The sequence below is a fragment of the Melospiza georgiana genome, chromosome 7 (genome assembly GCF_028018845.1).
Source record: "Melospiza georgiana isolate bMelGeo1 chromosome 7, bMelGeo1.pri, whole genome shotgun sequence".
NCBI classification, from domain to species: Eukaryota; Metazoa; Chordata; class Aves; order Passeriformes; family Passerellidae; genus Melospiza; species Melospiza georgiana.
In genome coordinates, this window is record NC_080436.1 from 5,706,581 (window position 1) to 5,719,175 (window position 12,595).

The following is a 12,595-nucleotide window of genomic DNA, read 5'->3' on the forward strand; positions in this document are numbered from 1 at the left end:
CTCTGAGCTTGGGAATTCCAAGGAGAACCCTCACCTTCATCAGCAGCTTTATCATGAACCTTTTACATCTAGATCATATGTAAATTTTCTAGAATGTAAATTTTCTGGAATGTAAATTTTCTAGGGTCAATAGTTCATGGGAAATATAGAAAGGGATTTTTGTTAATCTGCAGACAAAAAACCCAAAATGTGCCAAAGGATGGCTGCACAGGGGCCCATCCCATGGCTGCACAGACAAAAGGGCTTTGAGAGGAAAATGTATCCACAGAGCTGCAGGAATGATTGCTTCCAGAAGAACGTAGGAAATCCTCACCAGAGGGAGGTCTGAGGCCACTGACTCATCTGGTGAGAGGCAAAATTGCTGCTTCACAGTCATAAACCATTTGGGTTGGAAAAGACCTTGAAGATCATCAAGTTCAACCACTAACTCAGCAGCACTTCAGTGAAATTATGCTGGTTTGCAGAAGCAGATACTCTGTGTCTACTGCAGTTGCATAGACAAGTTTTCTCAGCCAGCATTTTCCCCCACACTCTCCAAGAACTTGTGTGTCCCCCTCAGACTGGCTGGTGGGTTTATTATTTTACCACCACCCCATGGAGGAGAGTTGAAAGTTATCTTGGAAATATGCATTTACTCTCAGTTAGAATCAAAACATCAGAGGCTCTGCCTCAGACAAACAGACACTCTGGAACCAAATTTGTCACATTTCTCACAGACAGTCCTTGCCAGTAGTGCTATCAAAAAATATTACCATTTCTTGATATTTTAATGATTCTTTCAACATCTGGTTATTTTCCTAAACACTCCAATTTCTGCATAACATGGTAAAAGACTGGTGCTGTTGTTAAATTCCTGTTTCTTTTTTAAAGATACATAATAAAGCTGGGATCTAATCTAATATCTTTGAAGATATCACTTGGTAGGGAGGAGGAGCAGGATTTTCTGAGCCAGCAATGTCCCAAGAGCAGCAGCACCAGGCTCAGAGGAGCATCAGGCTCAGGCTGATATGGATCAGAGGGGATTTCTGGAAGTCACCTGGTGCAGCCTGCCTCCCCTTCCATGGAGGGACAGCCTTGCTCAGGTTCTTAGAGGCCTCTTCTAGGCAGGGTTTAACATGTCTAAAGCCACTTCAGCTATTGCAGGAAGCACAGAGGCACCTCAGAGTAAATGCAGGGAGGCAGGAGAGTAAGTCCATTGATGAGAAGGTATAGGGAAATGGATGGAAGTCTAAAAAGCATTATTTTTTTTCCTATCAATCCTACCCAGAATAATGACCGTGAAATTGTTTTCAGAGAGTTCACAGATTCATGGAGCTCCTGTGGCACATCACCTCTGGATCTCCATACCATCATAACCCAGGATTCTCCAAAGACCTCTTCTGTGCCGTCAACACCTTTAATTTTACCATTCATCTCAATTTATTTGGCATTTTTCTTAACAGCTCAGCTTCTAAAGACACGGAGCACTAGAACAATGTCGACTTTCATGGTGAAAACCCCTGCTAGATTGTGGAGGAAAGCAGAACAGAGAACCTTACAGATTCCAAGGCCACAAGTCAAAAGCAGCCCCAATTAATTTTATTAGTTCAACACGCAGTGAAAGCTGGTTTGCTACCGAGCCCCGTCGGATACGGGGATTCTCAATCATTTCCACATTAGTGGAGCTTTCATAACTTCTCTCTTGGGCACATTCAGGCTTACTCACACCTGAGCTCACACTTCAATCTTTCCTTTCAGTCACAAGATCTCTCCCTTTCCTACTCAACAATTTATTGCTGACTCTTACACTGACAGAATTATCCTTGACATTTGTACCCTTCTGGTGCAATGGGTTGGCTTTAGTCAGAGGGTTCAGAAGTTGAGGGAGAGGAGGATGATGATCACCTAAGGAAACAAAGCGTGGGCGACGCAGCTAAAAAGATCTCACAATCTGTAATCCAGCCTCATCTTTCCTAGGGATGTGACTCCCTCTGGAAATGACTGCTTGCAAGTAGCAAGACTCAAAGCAAGGCTGAGGCTGAGAGCAGACTTTGTCACAAGGAGGCTCAAGTGGGAAATTTGAGTGTTATTTTTTAGCATTATTGTATGGGTGCATAGACAGATAATATAATGTTTTATCTTAGAAAGTGGGAGGCATGGGAAACATCTGCTGAGAGCATGACCACTTCTTTAATATATTAAATACAGGCATGCTGTAAAGGCAGATCACCCCGTGTACTATTGAATTAAAAAATAAATATTGCAAAGCTTTATGTCCTGGTTTCCTGTTGCTCAAGAGACATTTGTGACGAGGTTTCCAAGAAGCAGTTTCACAAGCAGTTATCTAATTCTAGCTGCTGTGTCATGTTATAGAACAAGACTTTCTTCAGTGTTGTTGGGTTCACCACCCATTTGTCTCAACGAAATTTCCTACAAATCCTTCTCCTTTTTTTTTATTCTCTCTGCTACCAATTCTGCACTTCATGTCTGGGTGATGTTTCTCTACAAAGAATGAGAAACCCTGTCTTTTCTATGATTGCTTCACTCCTTTTCTAATAAACACCGACTGCTATTAATCACTAGCTACTTAATTAAGCACTCTGCTTAATGTCCTATGGTTGGAAAGCAAAATGTTATTGCCTGGGTTTCTTTCCCTTCCACTGTAGAAAGGGTTTAGCTTTTGTCCTATCCTGACCCTGCTTTTTGCAATTATTTTTGCCATATAAAAGGCAAATTCCCAAATCCTTGTTCTCAGAAACTTCTAAGGGTCCCAAAGCCAGGAACAGAACAAGGTCTTGCTGCAGGAATTGGGGTAAATCTCCCCATTTGCAGACATATTGACTGGTTTTATACTTCTATCAATTCACCCATCATTTAATCCAATTAAGAGTCACTCCCTGGAGTTTTAAGATCTCCACTGTACTCATCTCATCCTACCTCTCTGATCTTATGTTATCTTGGTCCGCCAGAGACTTTCACTCCTAATTCTGCTCTGCCTAATTCACCCCAGTGGAGGATTGTTATTTCATTTGTGTGGGTCCATCTCCTCAGGATCCTTCCTCCTGAATCACTTCCTCTACAACAAACTCTTTTTTTTTTTTAAATTAGAGAGCTGATGGTAAGCTGATGTAAGAGCTGATGGTAAAGCATTTTCCAACATGGGGAAAACAGTTGTATGACAGTATCTCTGAGTGCAAGTTGCTTGTCATCAAGGACTCCACTTAAAAATTATGTTAATGGACCCACCCAACTTCATAAAGCCAGCTTTGGAGGCATTAAGGAGACCTTTGGTGGTCAAGACCAGCTGAATGTATTCCAGCCCCAGAATACTGAGTAGGCTGTGTAAATGGCCTCTGAACTGCTAAATTACATGGCATTGTTTTTACTGAATGATTAAAACACTCCAACACCCACAAAGAACTTCCAAAACAGCTGAGCAAATGCTTTCAGAGGGTGTCACACTTTTTCCTTTCCATTTTTCAGACATGCTCCTTTCCAGTTTTGTAACTGTTGTAAATAAAAGCGGCAGGACAGATGTTTGGAGAAAGCAAAGAAAAGGGGTCACAAAGCAAATTAAAGCAAAACCAGCCTGTTCAGAGCTGGAGATATGGCTCCCAGTTTCTCTTCAAAAATAAATACAGATTCATGTGTCTTTATTTCAGTGAGCACAACCCAAGCTCATTTTACAATGTCTTCTGAGCAGAATGAAGAGCAACAAGGCATCACTCAGAGAAGGAAGAGCACAGAGGAAATAATAATAGTGGAGTAAAAAGGCCAGAAATCCTTCTAAAAACAAAGCACATCATTAAAGGAGAAAAAAGCTCCATTAAACATAATATCTGAGACAGCAGTGTTTTTTTACATCTTACGCTAGCGCCACGAGGCCTAAAATGATGATTGAGAATTCTAAAGCATGATGTTTTGTAAAACAAACTACAAGACAGTCCTTGCCTTGAAGTATTTACTGCTTCAGCGTGGAAGGAAAGAGGCAGAGGAGAAGAAAATCCAAAGAGTTGTAGGAGAGGGAATGGGAACAGCACACTTATTCCCCTGACACCAGTTAAATGTTCAGTGCAACAACTCCCTAGTCTGTTATTTTCCTTCAGGAAGAATAGATCTCAGCCACTTAAGAAGTGTTTTTAATTTAAAACTATTTTTACTTCAAAGCCTGAAGTGCTGCTTTGTAAACCCACCAGGCTGGTCTCTCACCAGTGACATTTTCCTATCAATAAGGAAAATAAGAAAGGCAGCAGGAAGGAATTGATGAGAGGCTATCCCAGGACACAGGGGTGGCCCAAGAAAGGGATGGCTGCACTCCTGTGGTCACAGAGACCAAGGTTTTCCAAAATCAGGAGGTACACAGACAGGATTGCCAGCTGGGCTGTCCTGAGGTGGGAATCAGTGTCACGGTGACAAGACCTTGGTCATGCCACACCACAGGCACAGCTCTCAGCTGTTCATCACCATTTACCAGCAGCCATCAGGGCAGGGTTTTCCATACTGGAAACACTTGGCATTCCCACAGCACAGAAAACAGGGCTATGGAGGACACAGAGCACATTTTGGGGAAAAACCTTCTGGTCTTCATCAACTCCAGCTGGTGCCCACCAGGACAGTGCTGAAAGTGAATGGGCACCAGCTGAACCTCTTGAAAATGAATAGCAGACTTTGAAGAAATAGAAGTGAAGGGAATTTTGGTATCCACATAGCAAGCATGAAAATAACCCCTCTTTGTACCTAAATGCAGCAACAATGCCCCGCTCCAACAACTGGGACCAACACTGAGTTGTGTCAACACATGACTCAGAAGAGGAGGAGGAGGAGGAGGAGAAGATGGAAAAAAGGCCAAAGGAAGGCAAGGCTGCTGGAAGAAAAGCAAACAAAAAGCAGCAGAGAAAGCAGCTGTGTTCTGAAGGGAGCGTGTGCGACTGGGAAATCGGTTAAATTTGGGGGAAATTCGCCTTCCATACTCCCAACAAGCCTGCCTCACATTCTCAGAGGGGGCAGGGGAATGAAAAACATACTTGGGGGTAATTAAGCAAACACGGGATGATTAAGAAGGTAAAGCTGCTCTCCCTTCGATCCAAACCACCATTCCCACCAGCACCCCAGCTCAGAGCACATTCCATCCTTATTTTTCAAATCAGCCCATTCCTGTACTGCCAGCTGCTTCCCTAAGCAGGGAATACAGCAGGTTGTGCAAGCAAGAAGGACAGAAGCCCAACCATGCAGGAAATCCATCAGGAACTGATAAACCCCATACAGGTATGGGATTTCAAGGGAAATGCAACCCCATCCCTACATGTTACAACTCCTATTTAATAGAGCAGGACAACCAATGCCAAAGATCTCACCACCATTTGAAAGATCCTGAAAAAATAGAGACAATTGCTTTTTTATGGTGGCCTCTCCAGAAGCAGCATTGAACAGATTCAGGGACATACCTGTGCAGAAAGTCAGCCCCAAGTCATTGGAATTTCTTACGTGTCACCAAGGCTCAGTACAGACCTGTGTTTGAGGTAATAAACCAGCAATCTGACTTTTCAATCACAGCAGACTCACATCCAAGGCATTTCAAAAGCCCTGCAATTTCAGCATTTATTTTCATTCCAAATCAAATGGGAATATTGCTTTTCAAGATTCTAATCAAAACAGAAGCAATCTGACTTTCATGCCACGTTTTAAAAGAAAATTTTCTTTAAAATTTTTAAATTAACATAAATTTCAAAATCAGATTTTCTACATTTTCAGGGGTATTTGAGATTAGTAAAATGCTAGATCTGATTGTCTGGGAAATTTGTGGGCATTTTGCTTACATTTCCAAAGTTCTGACTTTGAGGATACAGTACCTTCCAACAGCAAAATATTTCATAATAGCATTTGAGTCCCACAGATTCTCACCCAGGAGTGCACTCAACACCTTGGGTCATGAAAGAATTAGAAGGAATAGCTATTAACTTAAGCAAAAAGAAATAATGCCGATTCCTAAGAGACACACAGGGCATTGCCCAGCACTTTTAATGTCAATGACAATAAAATGACAAAGGCATAGGATAAAATCCACTAAGGAGGCAGGAGAAGTCAATTCAAGGGGATGTCCCAGGAGGCACCACTCTGCATCAACAGTATCTCATCATTAAAAACCCCATCCCGTTTGCCACAATCGTAGGAGTGAAAGCCCGCAGCCCTGGCTTAGTTTCAAATGGGATTTCGCCTGCTTGTAATTTCACTTGTGGTTTCAACCAGAAAAAGTTGCTGTTCCCCTCTTGTTCCTGTAAATGCTGCTCTGCAGGGATGGATATGGTGGATGTGCTGCTTCATTCCTCCTGATTCTAATTTCTCCTGAGTAATTATTTCCCTTGAATAAGTGTTTCCACTAAGTAATTATTCTAATGAATAATCATCCTCATGAATAAATAAAGCACTTCAGGACCTTACAGGGTAGGGGTGTGGAGCACTTCTCCCATCCCAGCTGTGGAGCAGCTGGAAGAGCTGTACCCTTGGCCTCTCTGCTGACCCCTTCATTTCCATCCTCTTTCAGAGTTGCTTATGATAAGAACAAAGCTCTGTAAGAGACATCTCATGCACAGCGAGGTCCTTGGTGCAACCTTTCTGAGGATTTCCACCCACTCTGTTTCAGGGAGAGTGGCTCCTCTGGAATCAATTAAATGACTCCCAACTGCACCAGCTAAAGATCTGCTCAGGTTATTCTCATTCCTGCCTCTTGCCCCAGCTCTGCAGCAGAGGAGCTCATGCCTCCACAAACACCCTTGGTTATTGTCTGTGTGAAATCTGTCTCTGGCTGGTTTGCCCTGCTTTGTCTACACGACATGCTGGCTGCTGTAACATCAAGGTATTTGCATTACCAGAAAAATCTTGGGTGTGAAAGGAAATTTTAATTTCCTCCTTAGCTGAGCACTTTACAATATGTGTTTTAATAAAACAGAGAGAGTCAAATTATTGCTTGTAAATGCCAACGTGCAGGAGAATTAATTAGGGCAGCAGCAGTCTGGCTGTGGAGCCTCTCTTGAGGGGTTCACGTGCTCAGGACAGCCAGAGCATGGATTCCCTGAATAAATATCTCCTAAAATTGCAAGCTTATGCATTTAATCTTGATGCAAAAAAATCACTGCTTTTGAAATCAGATTCATGATACACCAAGGGCCAGGTTTATCTCTGTTCCTGCAGTATCATCCATCAGCCCTGAAGGAAATGGTGATCCTGATATGAGGGAGGTGTGTCTGCCAGTGTGTCTGTAACCTGGAGGAGATTACAAAATATTTTTATAGCTTCCAGTCAGAATAAATCTTGAGAGGTATTAGGCAAGATGGCATAATAGTCCTGCTAATCTTCTCCTCCAGAGATTGGGTTTAGGCCAGTACACAATGGTTTAGTCAAAATAACCCCCAAAAATGTAGAGGACAATCATCTGCTATGAGCTTAGATCCAATAAATACCCAGGGTGTTTAATTGTGCGTCGTTTTACATGCTGTAATCCCTCCACCAACACCTCAGTGCAGCTCAAAATGCTGTCAGTCATCTTAAGCTTTTGCAAATCCTTCAGCTGACTGTAGGAGTGAGACACACTTTTTCTGTCTCTCAGAGGTCTGTAGAAATTCTGGCCCACCTGCCAGAAAAATTGGGATACAAAATTAGGAGGAAGTGATGGTGAGATGGGCAGGATGAGTGTGGCTCCAGAGAAGGGAACAGGAGTAAGCAGGATCTCATGCCCAAAGGTTGGGCTGGGTCAGAGGATGGAGGATGCACCCCTGGAGGCACTTGGGTGCATGAGAAGAGTGCCCAGCAGGAGAAGCATCACCATGTGGGACTCTAAAGTGAAGGCAAACCCCCTCCTGATTCCTGCAAGTGATTGCTGTCCCTACCTGCCTGCAGGCAAGGGGTTTTGCTGTGAGTCTGCTGTTCCAGGGACACAGTCTGTGAAGCTGTTCCAATGTGATTCAGCCCAGTTTGTTTTGAAAAGCCCCACAAATACACAAACACATGTACAGGAGGCACGTAAACTGCAGCTTGTGTTGAGAGCACAGTTGCTGGGTTTATACACTTGAGCCAGGAAGAAAGGAATTCTTGTTGAAACTTGTTCTGTCTGTTGCTCTGCATGTAAACTTCACATATTTTGTGGGATGCTATGTCCACAGAGAGAAATCAAAATGCATGGGGGGAAAAAAGGAAACATTTGCACATAGTCCAGTCTCCATTTCTGCTTTGCTGCTGCACATTATTAGCACACTGAACAGAACTGCTGGTGCTCACTTACAAAGACTATGAATAATTCACTCCTTTGATCTCTTTCAAAAATCAAGAGAAAGAAGAGATAGGGTAGGATAAGGATTGCATTAAGTATGGTAGTGTTTAGAACTTCTTGAGTCTTGAATGCTCTTTTTTCAGGGACCGACATATTAAAAATTAAAATTATTCCCATTAAAACATTGTTCCCTGGTACAGCTGTCAAGAATAAATAGAACATAACTAGGGCATTTGTGTCTGGCCAAAAGTCACCAAAATTTCCAAGAATTCTCAAGGAGAGTGTCAGAATCCCAAATGACCTTGACATCACCTCTGAACCAATAACTTGACATCTGATAGAGACAAGTGGAGAATGCTCAGTGATAAAGGGAGCTTATGTGCTTCAGCAGCAGAACTCAGGCAAAGAAAGAAGGGATAAGGAAAACTTCAGGCTGTAGAAATCAGTGAGATGCTGTTGCCAAAATTTAAAATTCTCACTTTGGGCTGTAGGAAAGGAGAAAGGAAAACTTCAGGCTGTAGAAATCAGTGAGATGCTGTTGCCAAAATTTAAAATTCTCACTTTGGGCTGTAGGAAAGGAGAAAGGAAAACTTCAGGCTGTAGAAATCAGTGAGATGCTGTTGCCAAAATTTAAAATTCTCACTTTGGGCTGTAGGAAAGGAGAAAAGCAGTGGAATAGTGTAGGCAAGACTCAGAGGCTGATTCCCATCCTCTGTCTGTGATGCCACCCCTGTTATTCTGAAGCCATTCAACAAGATGTCTAGGGACAAATTGTAAAGAGTCTAGAAGGGAGCAGTAGGAAAGGAATAAAATATGATCAAATATGAAAGCGAGTTTTATCTGGGGAAAGAAGGAAGAAAAGAAGGGAAAGGGAAAGGGAAAGGGAAAGGGAAAGGGAAAGGGAAAGGGAAAGGGAAAGGGAAAGGGAAAGGGAAAGGGAAGGAAGGAAGGAAGGAAGGAAGGAAGGAAGGAAGGAAGGAAGGAAGGAAGGAAGGAAGGAAGGAAGGAAGGAAGGAAGGAAGGAAGGAAGGAAGGAAGGAAGGAAGGAAGGAAGGAAGGAAGGAAGGAAGGAAGGAAGGAAGGAAGGAAGGAAGGAAGGAAGGAAGGAAGGAAGGAAGGAAGGAAGGAAGGAAGGAAGGAAGGAAGGAAGGAAGGAAGGAAGGAAGGAAGGAAGGAAGGAAGGAAGGAAGGAAGGAAGGAAGGAAGGAAGGAAGGAAGGAAGGAAGGAAGGAAGGAAGGAAGGAAGGAAGGAAGGAAGGAAGGAAGGAAGGAAATCAAGATCTGTCACTGAGGCTGTGGGGGAACAGCCACAAGGAGGATAATTGAGCAGACTTTTTATCTTTAGTGGTTTAGGAAGAAATTTTTGCAGTTCCAAAGTGCAGCCCTGATTACAGAAGCAATCTCCTCCTCAGGAGGTGCTCAAGTCAAGGTTAAACCAACATCTTCTGGACCACTTTACACCTCTGCTGTGTTCAAACCCCAGACTGGAGCATGAAATCCCATGCTCCTCTAACCTCTAACTTTGGATCCTCTAACCTTACTTTCCAAGGAGTACAAGCACCTGCAGTAACTAGGTGTACATGCAATTCCTCTCTGCAGTCCAGATTAATAACGGAAGTCTTGAACTTTTAAGAAGTGAAGGAATTCTTCACCAGGCTTGAAAGTAGTCCAGATCTCAAACTTTGAATCCCAAAATGTTTGCTGTGAAAGTGAAGGTCAAAACCCAGTGAAATTCATGGGTTCAAGTTTTGTCTGTTGCAAAGGGCTCACATCCATCCTTTCACCAGTGAAGCTGAACAGACATAAAACTGGAGACAGAAATGATAGTTCTTGGAAAATAGTATGTTGTTTTCTGAAATGCAGAAGGGTTATTTTGAAGACTTATTTTTTCTACTGTATTTGTTCCCAAGGGTGAATTTTTTATAAATCTAAATACACCTGAGACACTGAATGTTCTTTCTACCTTGAAAACAAACCAGGGTGAATTTTCATATACACAGATCCATTAGCAGAGCAGAGATCTCCATCTTTTCTTCCACTTGTTGTACATTATGTCACTTTCACTTACAACATCCAAAATAGCTGTGTTTATAGCCCTTTGCAAAAAACAATCCTTGCATTGACACCTTTCCTCCCTGAGTCCCCTCAGTATTGTTTTCCAAGTGAGCATCAGGATACCTAGAAATTGTAATAGATATCAAACTGTTTTAATTTTTTTCATTTATTGCTAAAACTTGCTATGACATTGAAGTTGAAGCATTTATCTTTTTCCGTTACATAAATTATACATTTAGTTTGTTCAACAGTAAGATTTTTTCCCTATAAAGATGGATCTGTAAACTGATTTTCTCCCTGTTAACTTTCAGTTTTTCAAAGGGGACAGCTGCCAGATTTTGCTGACTTGAAATGGACTTATAATTGAATTTGAAAAGAATTTCAAAACTTGAAAAGAGCATAGTTAGCATCATGTTATTCCATGTAGCACCTGACCCTAGAGGAAAGTGACCTGTGATTTTCAGAGATGCATTTACTTCAGAAAGGGCAGTGGGCTTTCAGAAATATCTGGCCACAAGTGAATTCCTGTGGAACACAGGAGGAACAGTTCTTGCAATCCAAGTACTTCAGTTCTTTTAAAAAAAGGAACCATATTTCTTAATGCTGCAAGCTGGATAAGGGAAAATCTGCACAATAATGGAGGTGTGGTCAAGGGAGGATTCCTGCAAGAATGGGATAGCGATGGCTGAAAATACAAAACACACAAGGAGTCAAGGTATGTCACCATGGTGGTAGGAGAGATGATTAAGACAGAGGTGTGTAAGCCAAGGTTTGCCCATAAAAGTCTTTGGTCTTTTAAACAAAGTGAAAACAGGCTGTCACACCAGCAGAAAAGATGGTTATTACTGTAGACATAATAGACCCACTATAAATTCACTTTTTGTCTGGCTTGGCCCTCTGCCACAAACGTGTTGCAAACCATTACAAAGATGCCTCATAGCCTTCCTTGACACAGCATCCTAAATTTCTTCCTTAGAAAGTGTGCCTCCAAACTTCCACATGCATGCTGCTTTAATTCCTCTGGCCATTGAGACAGAAAACAATATTTTTCAGATGTCGTGAAGGTGCAGAGAGGTGCAGAGAGGTAAGTATACACTAGATTAGGAGAAATCCCACTTGTACTCAGCAAAGTTTCTCCAAGGTCTTGGATATTAGATCCAGGCCATATTAGAACCTGTCCACCAAAGCACCACAGAGCAATAACATCACAGTTAGCAGATAAAATTCACACCTTCTGCCTGTGTTACTGCCTCCTGCTCTGAGCCCACTGCAGCAAAAGGGAACATTTGCTAAAAACGTCACAACCTTAATTTTAAAAGAAGTTTTGTGGTCCAGTGTAGCAACAGTTTTATTTCAAGAAGCATCTGGATTTTATTAGATGCAAACACAGTTGGTAGACGTTGAGGAGGGGGAGAGATAAAAAATGTTCTCCCTGGAATATTTGAAACCAGAAGCATTCATCATGCACAGCATACCCTTATAATCTAACACAGGGCTTTAGGGTGACGGTGCAGTTCACTGCAAAGCTCTTGCTACTGCAGTGAGTTATTGTATTTATCCTTCCATTGCCTCTGGCAACTTGCAAATGGTGGCAGGTGAAAAGTTTCCTTTCTTCTTTGCAGGATTTAGCAGTTGCTTGCAGCCTCATTCAGATTCCTTTGCAGCAGAAAAGACTGAAGAATGATTTCTGGTCCTTTCCAGACAGTTATGGACATTTGCTGAGCCTTTTCCCTACAAAAAACCCCTTTATATTTGGAAAGGCATCACTCACAGATGATGTTTGTGGTGCTCTCCCTGATCTTGGCTCTTCTGGCCCCAGTTTAACAAGGCCATGTGTTCTAGTTCCCACTCAATAAACATTATGTAGTTTGTTCATTTAGACTGAATTTATATTTAGTAGACACATCAATAAAAATTTGAATGTGAATCTAAATTTAAAATTCCCAGGTCACAACACCCCGAAGTTATGCTTGGACTTAAAATCAATATCAAAAATCAGCTTTGTAAAGGAAGTTTCTTCTTTCAATAAGGCAAAACAAATCAGTGACTGATACCTAGTGTGGCATTTGGGCACCAGAAAGTGTAACCTTCCAAGGAGGTGAATGTGGTTCAGTTTATTTGTATTCTACCATTTAGGAGAGAATTTCACCTGAAAGGAGTTAAAGATGTGAGCAGTCACCCTTAGCTGAGGCGTGTCTGCAGTGTTCCTGTGCACTCATAGAAACAAATGGTGTGCACAGCACTGAACACACTGTGGGGTGTACTTTTAAAATTAATTTTATCTCTGTGTGACCCCTG